Source organism: Polypterus senegalus, chromosome 7 (genome assembly GCF_016835505.1).
Source record: "Polypterus senegalus isolate Bchr_013 chromosome 7, ASM1683550v1, whole genome shotgun sequence".
Lineage (NCBI taxonomy): Eukaryota > Metazoa > Chordata > Cladistia > Polypteriformes > Polypteridae > Polypterus > Polypterus senegalus.
In genome coordinates, this window is record NC_053160.1 from 156,643,933 (window position 1) to 156,670,177 (window position 26,245).

General features: G+C 37.8%; 1 protein-coding gene across 2 annotated transcripts in view; it reads left to right on the top strand.

The window, feature by feature from the left end:
* Positions 1-3,020: 3,020 nt before the first annotated feature.
* apc (APC regulator of WNT signaling pathway) overlaps positions 3,021-26,245 on the top strand; it is a 187,278-nt gene continuing 164,053 nt past the window's right edge. For both annotated transcript variants that reach the window (XM_039759426.1, XM_039759429.1), the window contains exon 1: positions 3,021-3,258. The gene's annotated coding sequence lies outside the window, so the exon portion shown is untranslated. The remainder of the gene's footprint in view (positions 3,259-26,245) is intronic.

Here is a 26,245-nt window from a genome sequence, read left to right on the forward strand (position 1 = left end):
GACATTTATAATGAGTGCATTCAACGTGTAAATAATACACTAATAAAATCACATTTCCAGTTCTTGCAAATGATTGTGAACTCTACAACACTGCTTATTTGTCTGGCAGTGGCTTACCTGTTACCAATACTTTCTGTTATATATCTAATTTTTGCCTTTACCTTGGATGCAGAAGGAATGGCCAGCTAGAAAAAAAGCTACAGCCTGATGCCAAAAACATCATCAGACCTAGCTTGGTAGATCAAGATTCAGTGCTGCTACCACCACACCATAATAAGCTTGGTTTAATAAAGCAGATTGTCAAAGCCCTATCAAAAGATGTGCCTAAAGTTTCTGGATTTGTCTGATGCTAAATTGAAAGAGCAATATTGCTGGTTCTGGTATTAGAAAATTGATTGCTGATGTGGAATTTGATGGTGTGAGGAACAACCTAGGCTTGGGTATCATTCAGACATATCATTTCTAAGTTTTTAGGTAATAATAAAGATCCAAATTATAAAGAAATAGTAGTGAGATGTGTGGTGCGTGCAAGTGCCGAAAAAATTAAAAAGTGCATGCATGCACTATCTAGTGGCTGTAGTTGAGCGTGAGTAGCGCAGACCACTTCATACACACACAGGTTTTTCATTTATATTTGTCTAATTGTGTAAAATGTTATTAGTTACATTTAGAAAATTTGGTTGCAACATGAATGCCAAAGTTCACATTTTGGATTTGCATTTGGAACTTTTTCCTGCAAATCTTGGAATTGTGAGTGAAGAGTAGAATGAAAGACTTCATCAGAATTTAAAAGACATTGAAAGAAGGTATCAGGGACATTAGGATGTCAGTATGATTGTGAACTTCTGCTGCATGATTCACGAGACAGATCAAAAAGTGTACAAATGACAGGTCACCAAACAAAGTTTTGGATCACAAAAACTAAGAAGTAACAGAAACTAGAGGAGTTATACTGTATATAAGACAATGAATTTACATTGTTGGTTGTTTTTTACATATACTAGGGGGCTCTGCACCCTGTTCCCTTTGCTCGCCCACCCCCGGGTTTGGTTTACCGGTTATACAATTTAAAGAGATTGTTATTTTCATGGGAATTGTTACATATTCATTATTTTCACTTTTACTTTAAAACCTTTGTAAAAACAATATTTGTCCTTTATTTCCGGCCCTGGGTGGGGTTAAATCTCTTTCTTGCAGGATGTATAACACTGTCCTTTTGCAACTTCGCATCTCTGCCACTAGCATTGTGAAGGTGGTGGGGCTGAACACACACTAAGGAGATGCGGTCAGATCATCTGCTGGCTTGCTGCTGCTGTTGAGCTGCATGTTTTGCTTGTCGCTTGTTGTTTTAAAAACTGGGAGCACATGAATTGTGTCTGCCAAAAGCATTCCCACAGCTGCTAGGCTAGATGTCCGTGAACTTGTTTTAAATTGTTTGTGAGTAGGCCATGACGTGCAAAAGTCACTGTCTCACGGGTTTTTGCTTCCTAAGGTTGTAATATCTAGTCTCATGTGTTGTCAAAGTGTCTCTCCGAGATGATCACGTCTCAATCACTTCAGTCAACCCCTCTGGAGGCGCTCTATGCTCTTAAATTAATTTAGAATAATATTTTATACGTGTAGAATAGTCATTTTTTAAATTTAAATTACATTTCTTTTCAATTTTGAACTTAAATGTGATGTGATGGCAGATTCATGTACCAGAGAAATATGTAAGGTTTGTCCAGGATGTATATGAGGGAGTGGGGATTAAAAGCAGTGTTGGGGTAATAGACACGATCCCAGTTAGAGCAGGTCTTCTGTAAGTCCTTACCTCCGTATGGATGTGTTGGGTCATAGGATAAAACACTAGCATAGGTGCATGTTTTTTGCTGATGACATTATATTGTGTAGCACCAGAAAAGAGGAAGTGGAGAGGAAGTTGGAAGAATAGAGAAGAGCTTTGGAAGATCGGGTATTAAAGATACATAGGAAGAAGACAGAATATCTGTGGTTTAATGATCATTCTGAAATTAGCCTGCAGGAAGAGCTATTGAAAAGGGTGGACAAATTTAAATATCTGCGATCAGTGGTAGCCCAAAATAGATGCAGAATTAACCCACAGAGTGCACTGTGAATCTAACAATTGGAAGAAGGTATGAGGGGTATTGTATGACTGAAGAATTAATGTGAAGATTAAAGGTATGGACTTTAAGATCAGCAATGATGATATGGATCTTAGACATGGGCAGTAAAGTGAATGCAGGAGAAGAAGTTGAATGTGGCACAAAGGAAAACATTGAGATGGATAAGTTACAAAGAAGGCCAGAATAAGAAATGTGACAATCACAGTGGCGCAGTGGGTAGCGCTGCTACCCCGCAGTCGTGACCCTGTAGTTAGGATATTACGAGTTGGATAATGGATGGATGGATAATGGATGGATGGACAATCAGAGGTACAACAAAAGTGGGAAAGGTACAGGAAAGTAGGATGAAGTGGTATGGCTGTGATGAGGGGAGACAATGAATATGTGGCAAAAGAGTGATAAAAATGGAAGTATGGAGAAGATAAAGGAAATGAGGCTGGAGCAGAGGTGGATAGATAAAGTAAAAGAAGATTTGACAGAAAAGACGGGATGGGAGATGCAGGACTGAACTGTACTGAGAAGCCTGGAAAGGCACATCGACCCCATGCAGAAGTGAAAAAAGATGAAAAGGAAAAAGAAGACGAAGATGAAGAAACCATTAAAATGATATTTTCAATTATGTTCAGGAACGCGAATAAACTTACAAATTCACAATGAAAACATTTATTTATGAGTTTAATTTAACAGACCTGTGTAATTGTATTCCAGATTTGCCACACAGCTTCTCCAAAACTAATGCTAATTTTTTTGAAAATTCTCGTAGATGATTGGTCAATTCTTGGCAAGCCAAACTCATTTAGCCAATCAACGTTAAGAACTGCACAGCTGTCTCCTTCTGCTACTGCTAGAAGAACGCTTCCCATATCTACGCGTAATTGTCTGCCTCTTCACGTCTGCGTGCTTGGGGCTGGCGAATTGAGGCAACATGGCGTAGCACAGGGGAGAGGGGGCAGATGGGAAAGCCGTAAGAGGGAACAAGAAAGAAACACAAAGGGAGAAGTTGAAATAGACCTTCTCGGGGTTGAGAAAGGACGTTGTAATGGCGAACCAAAACTAACAGGGACGACTGTTTTAGGAGGAGACCGAAGAAAGGTTGTTTCAGCTGGGAAGGGGGGGCTGGACGCCAGCGCAGGTAAGTGTGGAACTACTTGTTTTTGTTTGCTGAGCGAGTCCGGCTTGCTACATCGTGCAAAACGGGCCTTCCCAACGGGCAGCACTCGGGACGAGGCGATTTAGTAGGCGGAAAGCCGGGTAACTTAGCGGCGGACAGGCGCTCAGTCAGTCAGTCAGTCAGTCAGTCAGATAGTCAAGCAGACTTGCTCCTTTACCAGACTCGGAGGCAAGTCTAGCTTTGAAAGTTTGGGTAGGTGAGCGGCGTGAAGGGCATTTTACTCTTCGTGTTCGGGATGGGTTCACCACAAAGTTGTGAACAGTTTTTTTTACAGCGGAGTGAGTGCTGTTGTCCGCGATCGATTTTGCCGAGTCGTGGGTAGGTCGGCTTCACAGAACAATACATCTGAGGCTATAACGTGGCGACTGCTACCCGTTTTAACACTACGTTACATTTATGTAGTGGACTTGTAACGTGTCTGGTTTTAAATTACGTATAGACTTTTCTTAAACTGTCTGTCACTTAAGTGATGGCTCCTTGTAAATGTCAAAAGTTTCAGTTTAGTATATGGACTGCGAAATTTCGGTTTAGAGAGTGACAGACTTTATAAAATCTTTGTTTTGAAATTTTTCGCAATTGTATGATTTTTTTAATTTAAAAATTCTTTGCTGACGCCGTTATCCTAAATGACTTACAACATTTGAGATTCAATTTATTACATTTCTTTTATCCCAATTTGGACTGCACGCAGGTGAAGTAACTTGCCCATGGTCACACAGTGTTGTTAGTGAGAGGTTAATATATTTGTGCCCATTGGTATGAAGAAATTCGCAGTATTGTATCTGGTCACTTATTTCACATACACTACTTCTTTGCTTTCAAGTAGAACTTAGTCCATCTCATCTTCCCATCCGCTTTTCCTGGTGAAGGTCGGCAAATAGGTCAAATGCCATAATTAAGCTAAAGCAGACATTATCTGTTATGTTCTGTAGTTCCAGATGTTGGTTTCTCCAGTTGTTACCCAGACATCCTCCTTGTTTTATTTATTTTTTTTCTTTCAATACTTTGTTAATTAGATTGGTGGTTTCCAACATCTTACGTCTAAGGACTACTTTTCCAAGTACATGTGAGTTGCAGACCATCATTTTTTTATGTGTAATATCATAATACAATCTTATTTTAATGTAGATAATTTGAGATTTCTCATATTTGTGCGCACATGTGAAAAATGTCCTGAAAGACTGCTTGACCCTTGTGCAATAGCTCCTATTGAATACTTCGCTGCTGTTATGGAAAGGCATAAAAACCGTATTCATGTCCGTTACATTAACAAAGTATTTTAAGTATATATTATAATTGAATTGTACAGTGCTTTTTTTATTATTTTAACTGTATTTCTGCAACAGGTAGTGCGTTTTTTCTTTTGACATTTATTTAAAATCCTTGAATTGTTTGATATTTGGCAAGTTCCGTTGCTGCAATTAATGTTTTTGCTTGGATGCTAATTTAAAACAGATCAGTTAAGAGCTGTTATTTTATCATGTGTTGTACAAAGCCATATAGTATCATATCATGGAAAATGTATTATATTCATGTTCAGTGTGACTCTTCCTATGAAGTCATTAGACATATTGGGAGAGCATAGGGGTCATAAAGTCGCTGGAAAGGGGGTTGTAGCGCTTCTGATATCTATGCAAAAGGACGAGGTTAGTTTTAATTTGGCTATTTTTTTTTTTTTTGTAAATATTGAGTAGTAAAGCTACGTTACTTTTAAAGGTAATGTACCTCACAAGAGAGACAGATTCATGGCAGGGGCAGAGGATGTTTATCTGTCATTTTTTGAGGCAGCATAATGTTGTCCGAGCATCTGGGAAAGGGAGAACTCCAGAAGCACACAACTGGGTGAAAACAGATTTTTAAGAAATCAGGTTTTTGCATTAATCAGTTTTCTCAGCTTATCCTGGTTTTGTGTGCACATGTAAATGCACTGATCACATGATCATGGTACTATCATTTTTTTTCTATGAGTGTCAGCCTTTACATGATAAGGAGCTCTCCATGATGCCCTCTACCACCCTTGCTAGATCCAAGTGTATCACAGCACATTTTGATTTCAAAGAGGTGACAGTGGAAAGATATGGCTGCAGAAAAAAATCCCATGCCTTTTCAGAAGTATCTAGAGGGTGTAAATAATAAACAGCAATAAGGGAAGATGTGTAAACTATGTGAAATATCATCCCATCACTTACACCAGTACTTTCTGTAATATTAAGAGGTTTATTGCCATCTATAGATTGTTCTGCTACACCTGGAGCTGGAGCTGTTGTGGAACTCTTTACATGGAGACGGCCATTGACTATTTGCCATTGGTAACTTTAAAGAGCTATTTACTGACATTGGGTTATCTTCAATGTTAGGTTTTCAAATCTTTTTGAGATTATATTCTCAAACTAATTTAAACCAATCTCGGTGATGCGTGGAATCCATCCTATCCTTCCAGCATGCACTCACTTACTAACTCACTCACTCACACACATATGTCCCCAGTTACACAGGGCTGTGTTTACCATATTTGCAGAAGATAACCACTTTGGATTATGGTGCAGTCCAGGCATCATTCTCAAAAGTACACTGTCTTATTGGCAGATGCATTTGTGTAGGACTCATGGAAACCAGCTGCCTCTACTAATTGGGCACAAAGAAGTGTTGTAGTGAAATTGCCCATGGCACATCATAGTTTGGCATGCATGCTTAGTGTCATTTTCCAACAGGCAACAGTCCAGCCATCCACTTGGTAATGTCTACATGATGTCAACATCTACCAATGGCTCAGGCAGGGCTTGTTTGTATTGCATTTCATTCTGCATTGAAAACTGTAATACAAACCTTTGCCATTTTGGTGTGACAACTGAACATGTGTGCTACAGGGTACCATTTGGTACATATGAGTTCATACCTTTTCATATTTGACATTGCACATGGGAAACCTGACCCCTTCAAACTCTAATACTGCCAAATAATTGATTTTGTTTTGGCTTGATTTTATTTCATAAGCTAACATTTTAATGCTGTTGGCTTGCATCTTTAACATAAAATGTGCAAAGAGTTGGCCATTTATAAGCATTTCTGTATAATATGTTAAATTTGAAAATTTTCCATTCAGATCAGTGGTCAGTCAATTGATGCATCTATAGCAAATTACATTCAATATAAATGCACACTGCATTGTAATGTAGATTGTTATTAAGTATAAGGAAAGTTGAGTAATAGTGACTGTTTTCTGTTCACTAATGTTGATGATGGTAACTCAAGAATAAGGAGAGTGACAACTGCTAGACAGTAAAATGCTGTGGCTTTTAGGGGAGTCTGTGTTCTGTGAAGCATTTCAGGGACAATGGCATTTGTGTGTTGAACAGTGTGCAATATTTATGGTTAATGCAGCACTGGTGAATCACCCTCACATCACTTCACTTCTGCAGATAACTTTGTTCATAACTGATTTTTTAAAATAGTGGAGGCTAATTTGTATCTGTTAAACTGACAAGGCTCAGTTAATCCTATCTTTTATTACACTAACACACATCAGATTCTATTTCTTAGCACTGGGTTGATGAGAACTAAAAATGTTTAGTGGTTATTTTTTTGCAGTTATAGCTAGCATGTTCCGTTCAAAATGGAAAGTGATGTTATCTGTCTATCTACTGTATAATAAAACATTATGGTCTTTTGTGTCCAGTCCCTTAGAGCAATTTGGTTGGTCAGTTTGGCTTTGGTGATATGATTAAAAGAGGAAGTGTGAGTGTGATATGCACAAAGAGGAGTAAAGGCTCATGTTGAGAGAGTCGCCTTCAAAGACTGAAAGTGTACCACTAGACAAGGTGCCTTGAAAATAACAGGTTCTGGCAAACAGACTTTATGGAGTAATGCTTGAGGGAGCGCTAGTCAAGAGACATACTGACACATGCAAGTGCAGAGGAAAGTTACTGAAAGTACACAAAGGGCAAGAGAGAGCAAATATTTTAAAATTATTTAATTACCTGTTTTTATCAGGTATCATGGCTAGTGATATATAGAACAAGTTTTGTTTAAACAACTTAAGCAGAGATTATATTAATACATTTTAAATGTTCTTCAGTTCAGTAAATATTATTGGATTAATATAATCTGCATGAATAATGGTAGCTAAAAAGAAAAAAAACTCTTGCTACATAATTACTTTTCCCTAGCTTTTAAATTAAAGTAGGATCTGCTGATGTGACTACAGCAAATTCTGGATATGACACAAACTGTACTACTACTACTGTATTATTAATTTACCTCAATTTGTAGAATTTATGTGAATTTAGGTAATCTGCAAGCAACACATGTTAATCATGTGTTGTAAGTAAATTTTGATGCAGTTTTTACTTCATCTTACAGTGTTTGTAATGGAATGAATTGAACTAAATGGCTTCAAATTAAATTTTCTTACATCTGCGTTAAACACAGACATTTTGTATACTGATTATGTACCAGTTGTTACATTACATTGCCTACTAAGTTTATGCTTACCATTTTTTCTGTGGTTCTGTACTTTTCCTCTACATTTCATACTCTTGACCAATTTAAAATAATATGTAACCTGATTTTGAAGAGTAAAGTATATGCCTGAGAATGCTATTTAATGGACTAGCTTCCAGAAACTGTACTTTTCAGTGTGTGAGTGATGCTACTGCTAATAAGGTCAGACTCTCCTGCAGCCCTGTACTGGATAAATTGAATTCAGAAAATGAATGAATGAATGAATGGATGGATGAAGGAAGTGTATAATGTGACATTTTCACAAAGTCAGAGTATGCTAAACTGTAAAAATAGTCATATTGTCTAGCTATTTCTAGAAACAAGCTACTTCAGGTTTTTTGTTACCACTAAAGCAGTAGCTATAAATGAATTTATTTTACCCAGCTTCTTTGTCTTACTATTACTTGAGCAAAAACCTATATGTAAGCATAGTTTGCAAACACAGGTTTTTGTAACTGCTGTAAAGCCTTTCTATAAATAGTGTTTTTATTATTTTTAATGTGGTAGTGACACTATAGCTCTCTGATTAGTGGCCGATTGTCTGAGCTCACATTATCCCCTTGTCTTTATACATTTTCATTCTGGTGTTTCAACTTTCCTCACACTTCTCAAATGACTTGCAGGTTAGGGCCAATTTATACTTCGCACTCAGAACGCATATGCGTCCGCATCATGGCTGCCGCGCGTTCCCAGCGTTCATTTCACGCGTCCTCTGAGCAGGTCCTCAGAACTTAACGCGAAGTGTGCGTGAGTTCCTGTACCAGCAAAAAGTCAGGGGGCGCAGTGTGCTAAAAGTCGGAACATGACGTCAGTGTCTCTGTTTACTATCTGCATGTGACAGCAAGCCTCTATGCAGATCCTATGGGATGAATGCTTCGATGTGGTGAAGCAAAGTGCCGACATACAGATGCATTCGTGGTGCCTATATATTTAAGCGTCGCATACTCTCGAACGTAATGACACAATACATTTTTAAAGTCTCACATACCATCTTTTGTGCCGTCTTTTTTTATTTTTTTATTTTTGCAACTTAACAACAGCACCATAATGAGCCACTGAGAAAAAAAATAAAGGACACGGTGAAAACGTGTATTTTGTGATTTAAAGTGGAAATTTCGGCTTTAATCTCGAAATGTCCACTTTAACCTCGTAGTTTACTTTATCATTAAAGCAGACTGTTGTAAATGTCATCCCAGTTTTTAATCGCTACGAGCTTCTTGGATCTGACAGCAGCGGAAAGCAGCAATAGATCGCCACACAGAACAAATTAAATTTATGATATTCCCAATCTCTGCACATTTTAGAATCTTTAGATTTATACTTGATATCACTTTCATGATGAAATGCATTAAAGTGTGTATGTTACATTTTACATATAATTTGGTTTAAATAATGAATACTGTTATTAATTACACACATGGGGAAATAATTGCACACATGGGGGTGTCACGGTGGAGGAGTGATAGCACTGCTGTCTCGCAGGGAGTTATGTTGCTGGTATTTCCTGCTTGTATTCGACACTGTGCTCCAGTTTCCTTCCAAAAATATGCAGATTTGGGGATTTGGTGCCGCTAAAATGACGCTAGTGTATGTGTCTGCTTGTATTCACCTTGCGATGAGCTGAAGCCTCGTCAAGGGACTGTTTCTCACTCGTGCCCAATGCTTGCTGGAATGGACACATCCCTGGATTGATGGATTTAATCAATAAACATCCTTTTCAGAGATATTGCGGTAAGGTGTCATCGGAATTTAATAGGTGTTCTAGGCAATTCACAACACAAAGAAGCCGAACATGTTCTCACCGTGATATCTCGCACTGCCACCTGGTGGATTCCTCCAGATTTACGTAAAGTACGCGCGCAAGTATGAACACTACAACGCTTGCGTAGCAGGAGCGTCCGTTGCAGCATGCGTTGCATGAAGTATAATTCCGGCCTTAGGTTAATTGGCAGCTCTAAATTGACCTTGTGTATTTTCATGTCTGTGTATGTTAGTTGGTGCTGTTATGAACTGTTGTCCTATCCATAGCTAGTTTCAGACTTGTGCCCAACCCTTTCAGAATGTTTTTGAGAATGTTAGGTTGCATTCTGTTAGATAAGAGAGAATTTGATTGGAGTATCAGTTTGTAGTATTATTCCCGCTGTAATCTATATTTGGAGTGTGACAGTTCACAAATACTGTGGAGTTTTCACACATTTGTCATTCTGTTTGAGTTATTCCATCTGACGAGCACTTTCATTGGAAACTTGCTTTGCACACCACTATTTTTCTGTCAAACATTTTTGGGCAAATAATCGAAAGCCAATACCCAATTAAAAGCTTAACATATAAAAGAACAGTCTATTTAAAATTGAATTCACTAAGTGCAGATATCTCCAAATACAGCAAAATGCTGTTTTATTTCAGTTAGAATATTTAGAGTAGCTATTTAGTGTTTTGGAACAGCTTGTTTTAATCATGCACTCTTGTTTGCCAGATACTAAGGGGTGAAGTTGGTGATAGGAAGATGTTAAAGATGTATTCAAGCATCTTTGTTATGAACAAACTCGCATCTGCAATGTGATCTGTGTTCTGCTTCTCCACCATCTGCAGTTACAACTTTTCAGTGTAGCCTGTATATACTGCATTCTTATTTAAATGCTCTGAGTACTCCACACTATGTCATGATACCAGAATTTTTGCATCTGATACTTGATATCATAACAATAACATTCAGTTAAATTTTATTAAAGTTACCTCCATTATTTTAAAGTAAACAATATTTTGCCTTTTTGTATCAAGTCAAGTCAAGTTGGGGAGCATACACTGGTACAGTGCGTTGCCGCACCCGCTACACAACGAAACAACTCGGGATCCCGGTTTGCAACCCCCCAGGAAGACACTCGGTCCAGTCCCTTTCTCCGGAAATGACCCCCTATCTACTGCAGGCAGGCGTTACATGGGTGACCCCTTGGCCTGCTCCAGCCACTCGGGTCCCCAACAATGAGGATCTTACAAGCCGGTTCACCCTGGGGGGTGAACGCGCCACATGGCCATAGTGCCGTAACTGACGCCCCCTCACAATGCAGGTAATGTGCCTCATTCGGGACTCCATGAGCAACCGCTTATTTGACACAAAGTCAAACCAACAGTACCCATTGATTTTCTAGAGAGACACAGTACCAAAAGAGTCCAGTCTTCATCTCAGGTCACTAGATAGTGTCCATGTCTCGCAACCATATACCAAGACAGGAAGCACCAGGACTCTAAAGACTTGGACCTTCGTCCTTTTGCATGGATATCGGGAGCGCCACACACCGCTTTCCAGCGACCTCATGACCCCCCTGCTTTCCCAATCCACCTACTAACTTCATAGGAAGAGTCACCATAGACTTGAATGTCACTGCCAAGGTAAGTAAACCTTTCAACAAGGTCAACACTCTCTCCGCAAACAGACACACTGCTGATGGCTGTGCCAAAGAGGTCATTAAAGGCCTGGATCTTGGTTTTTATCCAGGACACTCCCAAGCCCAGACACTTAGACTCCTCACTCAGTCTCTTGAGTGCCCCAATCAGAGCCTCCATTGACTCCACGAAGATCATGGCATCATCGGCAAAGTCAAGATCTGTGAATCTTTCTTCACCAACAGATTCCCCACATCCGCTAGACCCCACGACCTTGCCCAACACCCAGTCCATACAAGCATTGAACAGAGAACCCTCACTGCCAGGATGCGGTCGATGGTAGACTTCTTAGTCGTAAAACCAGACTGTTCCAGTCTCTGGTAGGTGAGCAAATGATCACAGATCCTATTAAGGACAACCCTAGCTAGTTGTTGCAATCCAGGCGATCACCTTTCCCTTTCCAGATAGGGACGACAAGTCCCGTTTTCCAGTCAGTTGGGATGATGTCAGCCTCCCAAATGGAAGCAAAGATTGCTGGCAATGCCAGGAGTACATCCTTACCACCAGCCTGGAGAAGTTCACTCCAGATACCACCGATCCCTGCAGCCTCCCCCCTCAGCTGGTGGTGAAACCTGTGGAATCTCAGTGAGATTGGGTGGTTCACAGCTAATTTGAAGATCAGCCTTAAGAACTGTGGACCCAGAGATATCCAACGTCCTAGCCGGAGGATCAGCTTTGAACAACTGCTCAAAGTAGCCAGCCCAGCGGGTCACAACTGCAGTGTCATCTGTAAGGACCGTTCCATCAGCTGCCCTGACTGCGACTCTCCGAGGAACAGATTCAGATGTGTTTTCAAATCTGTTTTTGTATAATACATTTTAAAATATATAAATACAAGAGATGCTCTGATCAGGTTTTTAAGGCTGATGCCATCACTGATTTCATGCCACTTGATCGGCAGATTAAGATTTTTTTTCTTCTTTCTTTTTAAAAAACATTGAGTTTGCTCCAATGAAAGTTTGGCAAAATGGAGTAGCCTATTGTTTAGTAAGCAGCAATTTCTAAGTCATCTTTCTTTTTCCAGTTAAAAGTATAAGCGGCTGCATTGTAAATAAGCACACTGTTCAAACTTAAGTGGTGTCTGCTTTAATTTAAAGGATAAAATAAAGGCCCAAATTCCTTAAAGTAGCTTTTCGTGCCATTTTGTGTAGTTGCACAGGACGACTTTTACTTTTTACTTTTTTTTTTTTTTTTTTTTAAAATTTTGTTTTTACTCCACTTTCTTTAACGTAAAGGCTATTATACCAGTAGCCTCACGTTTACTGATAAAAACAAGCTTCCACTCTCTGCTCTTTGTTTACACTACAGGAAGTTGGTTGCAAAAGAAAAAGTGTGCTGGCTCAGTTACTGTAATACCTTGCATAAAGGAGCACTACAACTAAATTACTGTAAAGCATATAAAAGCAGGTGCAGAAAATATCGTTTGTGATTGGCCTTTTTACCAATCACTGATCAAGTCTATATATATATATATATATATATATATATATATATATATATATATATATATATATATATATATATATATATATATATATATATATATATATATATATATATATATATATATATATATATATATATATATATATATATATATATATATAGTGAAAATCGGACGATTTTGATTGTCAGCTGAACAAACTGAACATCTCTAATAAATACTAACGGTGACATCAGCTTTAAAATACTGCTATATCTATCAAGTATTTGCCCAAACTATTTTAAAGCTGTTTTTTAACAGCATGCTTTTAAAGTCCAGTTTGTCAGTGAACCAATCTGTTGGCAGGTTTGCTACATTTACTATTAAATAGCAAGTATGATTCTTTTGTGCGAACCCAAAGGATTTCCACACTGGTCTCTTTCTTTTCGACTTGTGTTGATGCCTAGCTGAAGCATCAACACAGTGAGACAATTTTATCATGTATTATTGTGCCTACTGGAGTAATTAATCTACTTGCAATAGTACCGTTGCTGCAAAAAAAAAATGTACTTTTACGTTTTTGTAACTTTGGTACCAAAATATCACTTCTTGTGACATCCTTTTGCGCATATCTAACATTTTAAAAATGTATGAAAGGAGAATTAAAAATGCACATAGAAATATACAGGTCATTTATAATCTACCTGTTCTACCCATCTAAGATGGGTTCAAATCCAATAAATCAACGTAGATGTTTGTTTGTAGTGCATCATGTATAGTATGTCTCTGTTATATGCCATTTGATATAGGATTTGTAAAAGCAGTGTTAAAATGTTTGTGATGTGACATCTATTAGAATGACAGTTGTAATGCATTTATTTACTAAAATGTTGGTGATGCACTATTTTTGGAATGACAGAAACGCAGCAAACAAATGAACACACAGACACCTACCCTATTTTTTTTTTTTAAAAGTGGATTATTTAATGTTCTATGAATATTAATAGTTACGTAGAATTGTGTGTGTATTTATTTTAAACTAGCTAACAGCAAAGTGGAAAATCAAAATTCCAATCTATAAAATTTGTTCTATGCTTACTCAGCTAATCACCCAACCAGTCCAGGGGCAGTTCTTCAGTACTACTGTACAGGCAAATCTCAATCATTTTGGCAGAATAAGACAACGTTTTGAATGTCAGTCTTCTCTCTGGGGATAAAGCATCTGCTGATAGTTTTGAGCTTAATGTGAGAAGTGATTGGCTGCTTAAAATGGTAGTTACTCCTTACACTAAAGGAAGACACTGAGACGAGAAAGAGGATATGAGTGACTCATTAACAGCCAATAAATACTTTACAAAAAATGGTAAACTTCATGTTTTTGTCCATCTATCCTACTGCTGCTTTTTTATCCATGTATGCTCGTCATGAACAGAGAAAGGCTTGGATGCACTTTTTTCTGTGCTGTCTAAAAAAGCTTCTAAAAATCATCATAGAAGCAAAGCCTTGAACATCCCTCTGGCAATGTATGACTTGTGTACCTCAGCATGAAGCAATTGTTTAATGGCATATAATTGACATGTGCTTATTGGATTAACCATGACAGGAAGAAACTATTTAATAACTCAGTAAGTTTAAACTTGCTCTTGACAAAAATCAACAAGTCTTTTCACAGAAGGAATACTTACCCTCTGAGATTGTGGCACAAAATCAAAGGAACTGGAAAAAAAGGGGTTGTATTTATTTATTTATATATATATATATATATATATATATATATATATATATATATATATATATATATATATATATATATATATATATATATATATATTATATATATTATTTAAGCACTTCAGTAGTTTTAAAGTTTGCTTATTTCACATTGTGTGCTGCAACTAATTTAATTGATAAACTTAGTGTAAAGCTTGAAGAACATTAATTATTGCCGTAATACATAATCAATCACTTAGTCTTTCTGCTTTTCATTGTCAGTACTATTTCTAAATCCTACTCATACAGAGCACAAAATACATTCATTGTCATTTTCAAAGTCCTAAATATTCATTGTACAGTGTGTTAATAATTTCCATAAACATTAATTAAAAGTAAAACTGTTTGTTTACGGGAATCATGTCTTTCAGTTGTCTAAGACATTGAAATGTGGTCTATATAGCTTTAACAGTTTTGCATATTTAAGTTTTTGGAAGTTATGACAAATATTATAAAAAAAGGGATTAGAAAATTAATTTATCATTATCAAGGTGAATATATAAGGTAATTGCAATTTTGATTTGAAGTCTTGTTGCCCAGCCCTATTACATGTTTCATCTTCAAATGTTTCCTCTCCATCACTATTAGTTACATTAAGGTGACATTCTCATCCTCAGAAGAAACTTAAACAGTATAGTATCAAACCACGGGCTTGTGAGTATGTCCATACCTGTCTGGGGCTCTCATCTGTGGAGCAGCTTGGAAACCAGAGCGAGACTACCCTGGATCAGAATGTTTTGTTTCAGAGCCAATGCATTGCTGCCTATATTCAACTAAACACCGCCCCCCTCCCCTCAGGGAAGCGGCTAGAAGAGTAACTTTACTGATTCCAAGAGTCCACTTCCATTGACAAGTCTAATATGGTTAGAAGTCTATGTACTCTTGTCCATCAGCTGACTAGTACTGTACTTGATCCTTACCATTTACCCTGTAGGTAGCGAATTCATATAGTGGTTGCACGCTGCTTTTTCTGATCTAGCCTGACCAGAAAGGTTGGCTTCAGACATGGGTCCTGGTCTTCCTGTTTTGGGTAAAGTTATGTTGTTTCAGTTAAAACATTCATGAGGATTACATTTATAGATTATTTGCTGTTGCTAACCAGGTCAGGACTGGATGTAGCTGTAAGCATCATTGACAAACACAAATACACTCCCACCTTCCTCGGCTACACCAAAGTCACAATTTTTAAAGGAATCAAAACAGGTTATCAAGTTAAATCAGAAATGAGTAGTGGTCTATTTTGTTAAAGATGTGTAATCATTTTTCCATTCCGTTGGCATTCAAAAATAAATTATACTAGAAAAATACCCTCACTTCAAAATAACGTAACATGATTGTCAATGTAACTGTTTTGTGACTGTTATGAGTGTTGCTGTCATCAAGGATTTGATTATCATTTTTTCTTTAAATCAGGTTTGTATTTGGAGGATATGTTGTGTTCAAGTTACATTCCGTATTTGTCAACCGTTGTAAAGATAACAGGTTTCATTCATCGAAGTGTTCACTACTCAAATCGCTACTTGTTTTACTTGATGTTTAACAGGCATTCCCGGTATTAACTTGTGGATTTGCCTTTGAGTATTTAGCGACAGCATGTCTAACTTGTGGATTTTTCTGCGAGTATTTGGCGGCAGCGTCACAAAGTTGTTTCCGTCTAGCTGCATCAGAAAATGTACCATGACGTCTGACACGCCTCCTTTTTACTGTTTTCTTTCAGCTTGGATTGCTGCTGTCATAATCGGTTTGAGTTTCATGGTTTGTTTCAATTACGTTAGTATTTGCAGGACTTCTGTTGAAGTGACATTTGGCATCTGTCAAGCATTGTAAGCATACAACCGGTTTCATAGATAACTTTGCATACAGCTTTTGAGAGTTGAAACATTCATAAACGTCAAAGTGTCCACTACTCAAATCGTCACCTGTGAATCTAAGATGTTTAAGAGGCATTGGTGGTTCTCAAAAGGTGTAAAATTTGGCCATTTAGGTACACTTGAAAGCGGCAACCGAACAATTCAGTGGCAGCCATCAACTCGCATGCAGAAGCATAGGTGAAGGGCTTAAGCATTTCACTCTTCTAGTGCTCTTGTGTAGTATAATTATCTCCTGTACCGTCATCAGTCCACAACTTGAACCTGTCCTAGTCATTCAATACATAAGACACAATGTTCCTCCGGATATCAAGAGTGAGCCTGATATGGCCGTGCAGTATGTAACACAGAGAATGGAAAAGGCAGGTGGCATCTCCAGGCATGGAAACCACTCGGTGGTTCTTTGACAGTTCTTTGGTCAATGGTGATCACCTCGATAGACATGTTAATGGGGGTACTGTTGGAACGGTAAAGGAAATGGGTACCTGAACAGTAAACTAATTCTAAAATACCTACACAATAACTGTAATCGTCATAAACGAACAATAAAACAGCGGAGAAGCCGAGGATTAAATAAAAAGGCTGTAGGAGGCGTGGGGATGGGGGACGCAATATTGACATGTAGCCAACTACGTGGGAGCCGTGGGGATGGGGGACGCAACGCTACCTCACACGGCGACCGAGCTGCAGGCTATGGACGTATATATGTACGTAAGTAGGATTCAGTTATGACCGTTACGCGTAAAATTTCGAAATGAAACCTGCTTAACTTTTGTAAGTAACCTGTAAGGAATGAGCCTGCCAAATTTCAGCCTTCTACCTACACGGGAAGTTCGAGAATTAGTGACGAGTGAGTCGGTGAGGCCTTTGCCTTTTATTAGTATTGACTAGCAAAATACCCACGCTTCGCAGCGGAGAAGTAGTGTGTTAAAGAAGTAATGAAAAAGAAAAGGAAATATTTTAAAAATAACGTAAGATGATTGTTAATGTAATTGTTTTGTCATTGATATGAGTGTTGTTGTCATCTATCTATATCTATATATAGCAAAATACCCGCGTTTGGCAGCAGAGAAGTAAAAAGAAAAGGAAACATTTTAATAATAACGTAACATGATTGAAAATGTAATTGTTTTGTTGTTTTGTCATTGTCATGAGTGTTGCTGGCATGTATATAAGCAGTAATCCCTCGCTATATTGCGCTTCAACTTTTGCGGCTTCACTCTATCGTGGATTTTATATGAAAGCATAACTAAATATATAACGCTTTTACTTCCTGTACATGCTTCCTCAGTTGGTTTGCCCAGTTGATTTCATACAAGGGACGCTATTGGTGGATGACTGAGAGTTGTGCTTTTTTGTGTTTATCTTTGTGCATAGCCAAGCCCTTCATTATGGCTCCAAAACAATCTGCTACTGCTTCAGGGGCCGTGCCCAAGCGCAAACGGGAGATGTTAACGATTGCCGAAAAGGTAAATGTTTTGGATTTGTTGAAGGCTACAATTCTTTTTATTTAAAAAGTAGGAAAGGAATATAAGATCTACGGCCGCAGTGTCCTTTTAACCAGGGTGCAAAACAAGTTGTAAGTGGATGAAATAAGGCAGCAGTCTGGATGGAATCTGCTTTAGGGATTTGGATTGAAGACTGCCAGAAGAAGGACAACGGCAGTGCTACACAATCGCCTGAAGTGGCTCGTTTGGAAGAACTGTAACGCTCTCCTTTGTGCAGTAAAATTAAACTCATTGTTATCGGACAAGTCATCGTGTCATTGTTGGTGAGTAAACATAATTAATTTTCTACTTACAGTACTTATTACATGTACGTACTAGTGTCACTGTACACACATTTACTGTATACTATTTTTCTTGCATTGTACGTATTTATTGCTGGTGGCCTGTCTATCGTAATGGCTGTAACATATGTGATATTGGAGACACTCAATATCTTTAAAATAATGTTTAGGTTTTACTGTATATAAACAGTTTGTATATATACATAATTTTAATGAATCTTACCTAATATCTAAGAGAATACAAAGAGATTATGCTGTATAACTCTGCGGGGAAAATTTATAAACCGTGTGGGAGAGTTTATAAGGGCTTAAAATATATAAAAATAACCATACAAACATATGGTTTCTAATTCACGGATTTTCACCTATCGCTTGGGTCGCGATGTCTGCAACGCAACCCCCGCGATCGAGGTGGGATTACAGTGTGTGTGTGTGTGTGTATATGTATACAGTGGTGTGAAAAACTAGTTGCCCCCTTCCTGATTTCTTATTCTTTTGCATGTTTGTCACACAAAATGTTTCTGATCATCAAACACATTTAACCATTAGTCAAATATAACACAAGTAAACACAAAATGCAGTTTTTAAATGATGGTTTTTATTATTTAGGGAGAAAAAAAATCCAAACCTACATGGCCCTGTGTGAAAAAGTAATTGCCCCCTGAACCTAATAACTGGTTGGGCCACCCTTAGCAGCAATAACTGCAATCAAGCGTTTGTGATAACTTGCAATGAGTCTTTTACAGCACTCTGGAGGAATTTTGGCCCACTCATCTTTGCAGAATTGTTCTAATTCAGCTTTATTTGAGGGTTTTCTAGCATGAACCGCCTTTTTAAGGTCATGCCATAGCATCTCAATTGGATTCAGGTCAGGACTTTGACTAGGCCACTCAAGTCTTCATTTTGTTTTTCTTCAGCCATTCAGAGGTGGATTTGCTGGTGTGTTTTGGGTCATTGTCCTGTTGCAGCACCCAAGAGCGCTTCAGCTTGAGTTGACGAACAGATGGCTGGACATTCTCCTTCAGGATTTTTTGGTAGACAGTAGAATTCATGGTTCCATCTATCACAGCAAGCCTTCCAGGTCCTGAAGCAGCAAAACAACCCCAGACCATCACACTACCACCACTATATTTTACTGTTGGTATGATGTTCTTTTTTTTGAAATACTGTGTTCCTTTTACGCCAGATGTAACGGGACATTTGCCTTCCAAAAGTTCAACTTTTGTCTCATCAGTCCACAAGGTATTTTCCCAAAAGTCTTGGCAATCATTGAGATGTTTCTTAGCAAAATTGAGACGAGCCCTAATGTTCTTCTTGCTTAACAGTGGTTTGCGACTTGGAAATCTGCCATGCAGGCCGTTTTTGCCCAGTCTCTTTCTTATGGTGGAGTCGTGCACACTGACCTTAATTGAGGCAAGTGAGGCCTGCAGTTCTTTAGACGTTGTCCTGGGGTCTTTTGTGACCTCTCGGATGAGTCGTCTCTGCGCTCTTGGGGTAATTTTGGTCGGCCGGCCACTCCTGGGAAGGTTCACCACTGTTCCATGTTTTTGCCATTTGTGGATAATGGCTCTCACTGTGGTTCGCTGGAGTCCCAAAGCTTTAGAAATGGCTTTATAACCTTTACCAGACTGATAGATCTCAATTACTTCTGTTCTCATTTGTTCCTGAATTTCTTTGGATCTTGGCACGATGTCTAGCTTTTGAGGTGCTTTTGGTCTACTTCTCTGTCACTTCTCTATTTAAGTGATTTCTTGATTGAAACAGGTGTGGCCATGTAGGTTTGGATTTTTTTTTTTCTCCCTAAATAATAATAACCATCATTTTAAAAACTGCATTTTGTGTTTACTTTACTTTGTGTTATATTTGACTAATGGTTAAATGTGTTTGATGATCAGAAACATTTTGTGTGACAAACATGCAAAAGAATAAGAAATCAGGAAGGGGCAAATAGTTTTTCACACCACTGTGTGTGTGTGTTTTATTTATATATATATATATATATATATATATATATATATATATATATATATATAATTTAGTACAGGCCAAAAGTTTGGACACACCTCCTCATTCAATGTGTTTTCTTTATTTTCTTGACCATTTACAGCACTCCATCACTCTCCTTCTTGGTCAAATGCGGTGCGAGTAACTGTTGCTGGGGGTGCTTGAATGCATGAAGGAAGAAAAATGAAAAACATTATTTGTACAAAATCTTTATTTATCCATTCCTAAATAATTAAATGGGCAGGCTATTTCGTATCAGTGCAATACGCTGTTTGTTAAAACGGATGACTCCCGCTCTTGCGTGCAAGTCTGCCTGGATATTATGAACTATTGTATCTGTTCAAGTTCTATTTAAATTTTAAATAGAAGGAATTTTTATTTAGTCGACAGATATCTTTGGTAGGAATGTAAGTTAAATGTAGGCATCATTGCATAAATTTTTCTTCACCATTCAAATGTAAAGAGTAAATTCGCCTTACATTTCAACCAAAGATATTTGTGTCGACTAAATAGAACTTGAAAAGATATATTTTTTTGAATGTGATGGTGCAATTCAGATCGAGTTGACGCACACTACATCGAGCATGCGTGCTATTGTGGTTACGACTGCGTGCCTCAATAAGTTACCCTCCCCTTGCTCTTACTTTTTTTCTGTTCATCTAATGATTACACTGAGTATGGCTTTACCAAAATAATCATTGATGGCGAATAAAGTATCCATTATTCATAAAGCTTCTATTGTTGATTTGTCTTTCTGCGTTAACCGCATATGTTTTCATACGTCTCAAACCAAGGGGATGCGAGGGTAAAATGAATCGGGAAGCGTTTATATATGTATATGTATATGTATATGTATATGTATATGTATATGTATATGTATATGTATATGTATATGTATATGTGTGTGTGTGTGTCTTTGGTCACTGAGTGGAAGAGAAAAATAATAAAATGTAGTCTATAAGTTATTAAACAGTAAAACATTAACGTTTTAAGAAGTACAGGTACATTGAGCACTACTGGAGTGGTTGCGGGTAAATTACATTTTAACAGAACAGGTAAGTAGTACTAACAGCAGCTAAAATGTATATGGATTATCTCTCGGTAGTTGATCCCTTTTGAAAGGCGCTACACGATGGCTGTGGTATAGAAATCACATTTTCTACGTGAACGTCCAAATTTCTGCCTCTGGTAATGTGCCTTACCGGCATTTAAAGAAAATTAGTTTTGTGTCCTCTGCAGTGTTAAGAGAGAGAGGCTTTGTTTTGGGATAAAAGGAAAAAAGGTGTAAAGAAAGGAAACTTGCCTTTTTCTTTTATATAATGTAGAGAGATGTGTTCACTGACGATATGAGCGCCTTTTGGGGAAAGTCGCGATGGGTCTTGTGTTGACTGGTGAGACGTCCCTGCCATTAATCGGCTTTGATGGCACTATCAGTCCTCCACTCCTGTGCGTGTCTTCATAATCCGAGCTGACGACCTCAAAATTGTATACGTGCAAAAGAAAGTGCGAATCGCCTTAATATTAGTTTGCCGCAGTGTAGAAAAGGGGTCCCGTGTTTGCACTTGTTTGGGCTATAGCTCAGGGGAAGGATGAAAATAATTAAAAGTGCTCACTTTGACTTAAGGCAGAAGCGCAGTCAGCGTCTCAAAGGCCGGCACAGCTATGCGCGCGCGCGCCGGCTGCTCGACTTTCGCTAGGCAGGAGACCCCATTTTTTGCAGACTCGTTCACGTGATTTCTGGCATTCGTTGAATTTTGAGGCATATGGAATGTCCATCAGAACAGCAAAAAATGTATTAAAAGATGTGCAGATGCTTACAGCAAATATTTAAATATCATGTTATTATTTGTAATGTAGTCTTATTAATGGATGACCCTGTTACAGCACACCACCAGTCATATTACTGATATTATTCTGGGTGGATCCTGGCAAAAGCAGTAGCAATCCTCTTATTTTTCATAAAACAGAACAGTTTTTACAGGAATTTGAAAGTAATTAATTGACCTTCAGTTTAGAAGTTTGATTTTACAAAGGAAGTCTTAAATTTGGGGGCATGCAAAACAAAGGAGTGATCTGGAAAATTAAAGCATCCGTAGCTTCTGACATTTTAATTATTTTGACTCGTAAATGAAATACTTTTCAGCAAGTAAACAATCATATTTTAACCCCAAATATATCCTGCATGTGCTGATACACACTGCATAAATATGAGAAAGTGACTTTTGACACACCTAAATTCACTTTTTTTTTTTTGTAATTTTCCAAATAAGTTTTCTGGATTATTGTGCATTGACTAATTCATGTGGAATGAACATTCTAATGTTTTAAATTTTGATATTACTAGTATTGATTTTAGACAGGGTTTTTTTTTTAGTAGTAACCAAGCAGAATTTTATTGAGTAATATGAGCAGATACACATTATAAAGGAGTAATGTATTGGGGAATTAATGATATTCATGTCATTCTTTATAAAATTCATTTTAATCCTTAAAGCCTAGAACTCATTCCATTTATTAACCCCCTTTGTTAAAAATAAAATTCAGATCCTGGTTTTACTTATGACTTTTTACTACTGCAGCTATTATAAATTATAACATATTTATTTTCTGACACTATATTGGTGTGCCGTACCTGAAAGAGTTACTGCTGTAAGTAGTGCCATTAATGTAGGTAATGACCCTCGCTACAGTCTTCATAACCTCCCCGAGCTCAAGAGACATACCTTGTATTTGCAAATGGACCAGTTTGCATTTTACCAGTTTATTTAATTACTGGTAATTCTGTGCTTTTCTTTTGCTAGCAGATACCAAGCAGCACAGAATATCCTTAACCGACTGAACACATGCCAGAATCAAGTTTTATTCTGAAATTTCCTGTTGATTTCAACCAGCATAAAAGCCCTTCCTCCAAATTATGAGCACATTTCTAATGCTGTAAAAACTGTTAGTTTAATAATCTCCCTGAGGTAGTATGTAGTGCTGGGCGGTATAACCAAAATTGTATATCACAGTATTTTTCAAAATTGTACCGGTTTCCCGATATTCAAAAGTATTTTTTTCCATGCATGAGTTAACCACATTTTCCACTGAATTACTGCAGTAGACTGGCTAAGAATAACCTATTCCACTGTCATGAGAATTGTACATTGTACAAAAAAACATTTTAATGTACACAAAAGTATTAATAAAGGTTTGCATGGCCACATAAAGTGATAGTTTTCATGGAGGGGGGCACTAATGAGGCACTAATGAACGAGAAGGAATCGCATTGCATGACAGTTGCAGTCAAAATATAGAACCTTTTTTATTGAACAAATTTTGCAAACATCTTAAACTAAAAATTTGACAACATATTGTCAACCATCCCAAAGTGGCATTTAGACTTATTAAAATATCCAGAGGTGCTTGTCAAAAGTTGTATTGCACTGAACATGTCTTAGAAAAGGAACAAATAGTAAATATTTTTTGTAAACCAACTACACTTTCTGTTAATGTTAACAGTCTCTGGCCACTGATACATTAAAGTGACTTTTTAAACAACTTTACCATCATTAAACTGCATAATATTTAAACTAATAATAAAAATAAAATAAATAATAGTGCATCTTCCAGTAATAATACTATTACTTCAAAACGTGATTGCACGACCGCGGGGAGTTGATGAGGTGATTGGGGCGAGTCGCACCCAATCGTTCTTTATTGCTTCATTGGCTTACTGCGGCGTGTGAATAAGGCACTGCGCCCACGGAGATGTATATTTATGGGCTGGCAGAATAGGGGGAAGCAAGAAAGAAAAGATAACACAAGGTGGTTAAAGAAGGCAAAAGGCAGTCATTGGAGATGATACAGACACCAGGAAGGTGAAGGCAGCCCTGAGGCAGTCTAGGGGCTGGTTCATCCCACTGACTAAACGTGTAGTGTGGGGCGAGCGAAATGTAAGACCTCCCAATGGATCTGAGTGAGCATGAAGGAAGATGGGAGGTGTGCTGACCTTGGATGGTCTGGCTGCGCAGTGTGGCGGCAGCCAAGACAGGAGTTGGCAGAAAGCAGTTCGTGCTGCAACGCCCGTAAAGGATGAGCCGTGGAGACAGAAGGTGGTGTGCTGCGATCGGGCGAGGAAAGAGACTGCATTTTAACTTTAATTTTAACGGATTTATTTATTATGGATTTTATCCCCACGTTTCACTGGTTTTATGGATTTGCTATATTTTTCTGAACACTGCACAATGGACACTTTTGGTTTTACTTTTGACTGTTTTTAACAAAAGCACTTGAGCACTTTCCACCATCCCCTGATTTCAATGAGATTTCTCAACTCATCTCGGTCATAATTATCGACGGTGTTGGTTCAACAGACTCCCATGTGGGAAGAGGGAGTCTGTAGGGGAATGGCATCTTTACACTATTACACAGTAACCAGGTACATTGCACAGTATTGAATAAAAATAAAACAAGTACAACTTGGCTTGCAGTATTATCCAGTAGTATAGAAACAGTATTCACACATTTGAACATAATAGTCCACATCCGAACTTTTAAAACCAAAGTATCTTCAGTCAAAAGTTCTTCTGTGTCATCATGTTCAACTTTATTGTCTGCTACAGCTTCCGTTTAGGAATGTTCTCTGTCCATTTTCACTGCTCAGTACCTCCACTAATGTATGTACTCCGTTACATGCTTGTTTAGCGGTGCAGCAGTGAAAAAGGTCTCCCCTTAAACAGTTTCCCGCTGCAACACATTCTGAATGTTGTTTAGGCTATTTAAACTGGTGTTCTGGCATAAGAAAAATCCATATCATGACAGAAATAAACGTTTTTTGGTATGAACCGGTATACCGCCCAGTACTAGAAGTATGTACAACTTTCTTCTTACCTCCTTGTTAGCAAACTATGTAACAGGCTGTCTCATGTTTTTCAAAGGATTTAAGATTTATGTCCCCAGCCTTTTCTTTTGATAAAAGAACAATGATTTATCATTTTCAAGAAACCATCACGAATCAAAACATATCTTTCCAGTTTAGTTGTGTTTTAACACTTGTTGGGTAACATTTTGTTCCATATAGCACCAGTGTTCATCAATACTGCCACTAAAGGTTGTGATAAAATGGACTGATTTAGAAAGTTAGAAATAAAATTAAAATAGATTTCTGTTTCATCAGTGTCTGATACAGTGGCTACAGATTTCACAAATCTGTTGGTCAGTTCCATGGCCCCTTTGCACTCCCCAGTTGTGAACAAGATCTCGTAAAATGCTGAATTTGTGCAGTTGCTGAACCTGCTAAAAACGCACTTAATTTAATAATGGTAAGCATCATTAAGAAGATTTTCTGTTGTACTTGTGTAGTTAGTTGATACTAGATACTGTACAGGTTGTAGGCATTATTTTCTCCCTCTCACAGTGAAAAGCATTTGGCTTGTGTTGTATGTTTATCATTTTTTTCCTTTACCTCTTATTGCTCAGTCTTTAGAATGTGTTTATATAGAGATTATACATTTTATAGCCGGTTTATCTTGCAAATCGAAATACTGACTTGGTGAAGTCAAGCCTTAAACGGCTACATCTGGCATTTTGAAACTAACAATTCCTACGGTATAATTTCTACCTATTCATAGTGAAACGTCAAGCAAAATTACACCTTTTATTGGCTAACTTAGAAGATTACAATATGCAAGCTTTCGAGGCAATTCTCGCCACTTCAGGCAAGATGTAATACAGAAACTGGAGTTCCCTGTGTTTATATATACACACTAGGACAAGAAACAACATTGGTAAATCTAAGTGAGAAATCTTAAATGTAAAAAATGAATAGACTCCTTTGGGCTAGCGTTCATTTAACAAGAGAGAAGAACAATGTATGGTCAGGATCTTTGGATAAGATAACTGTCCAACAAAGTCTTTTGAAGTTTCTAATGAGTTCCAAAGTTTATCTGTAGTCAGGTTGTCTGTGTCAGTCTGAGAGATGCAAGCAATCCTCATACCTTGCCATAAAACTCTTGTCTCTTGTCTCCATGTTGTAATGTGTTAAATTTTAGCATGAGTTTAACTTCCCATTCTTTTCTCTCTTGCTGTGTTCTTACGTTGCCCATAAGCACACTGACTTTAAAGTCCCTCTCACAGTGTCCATGGCTGTTGAAGTGGGCCGCTACAGGA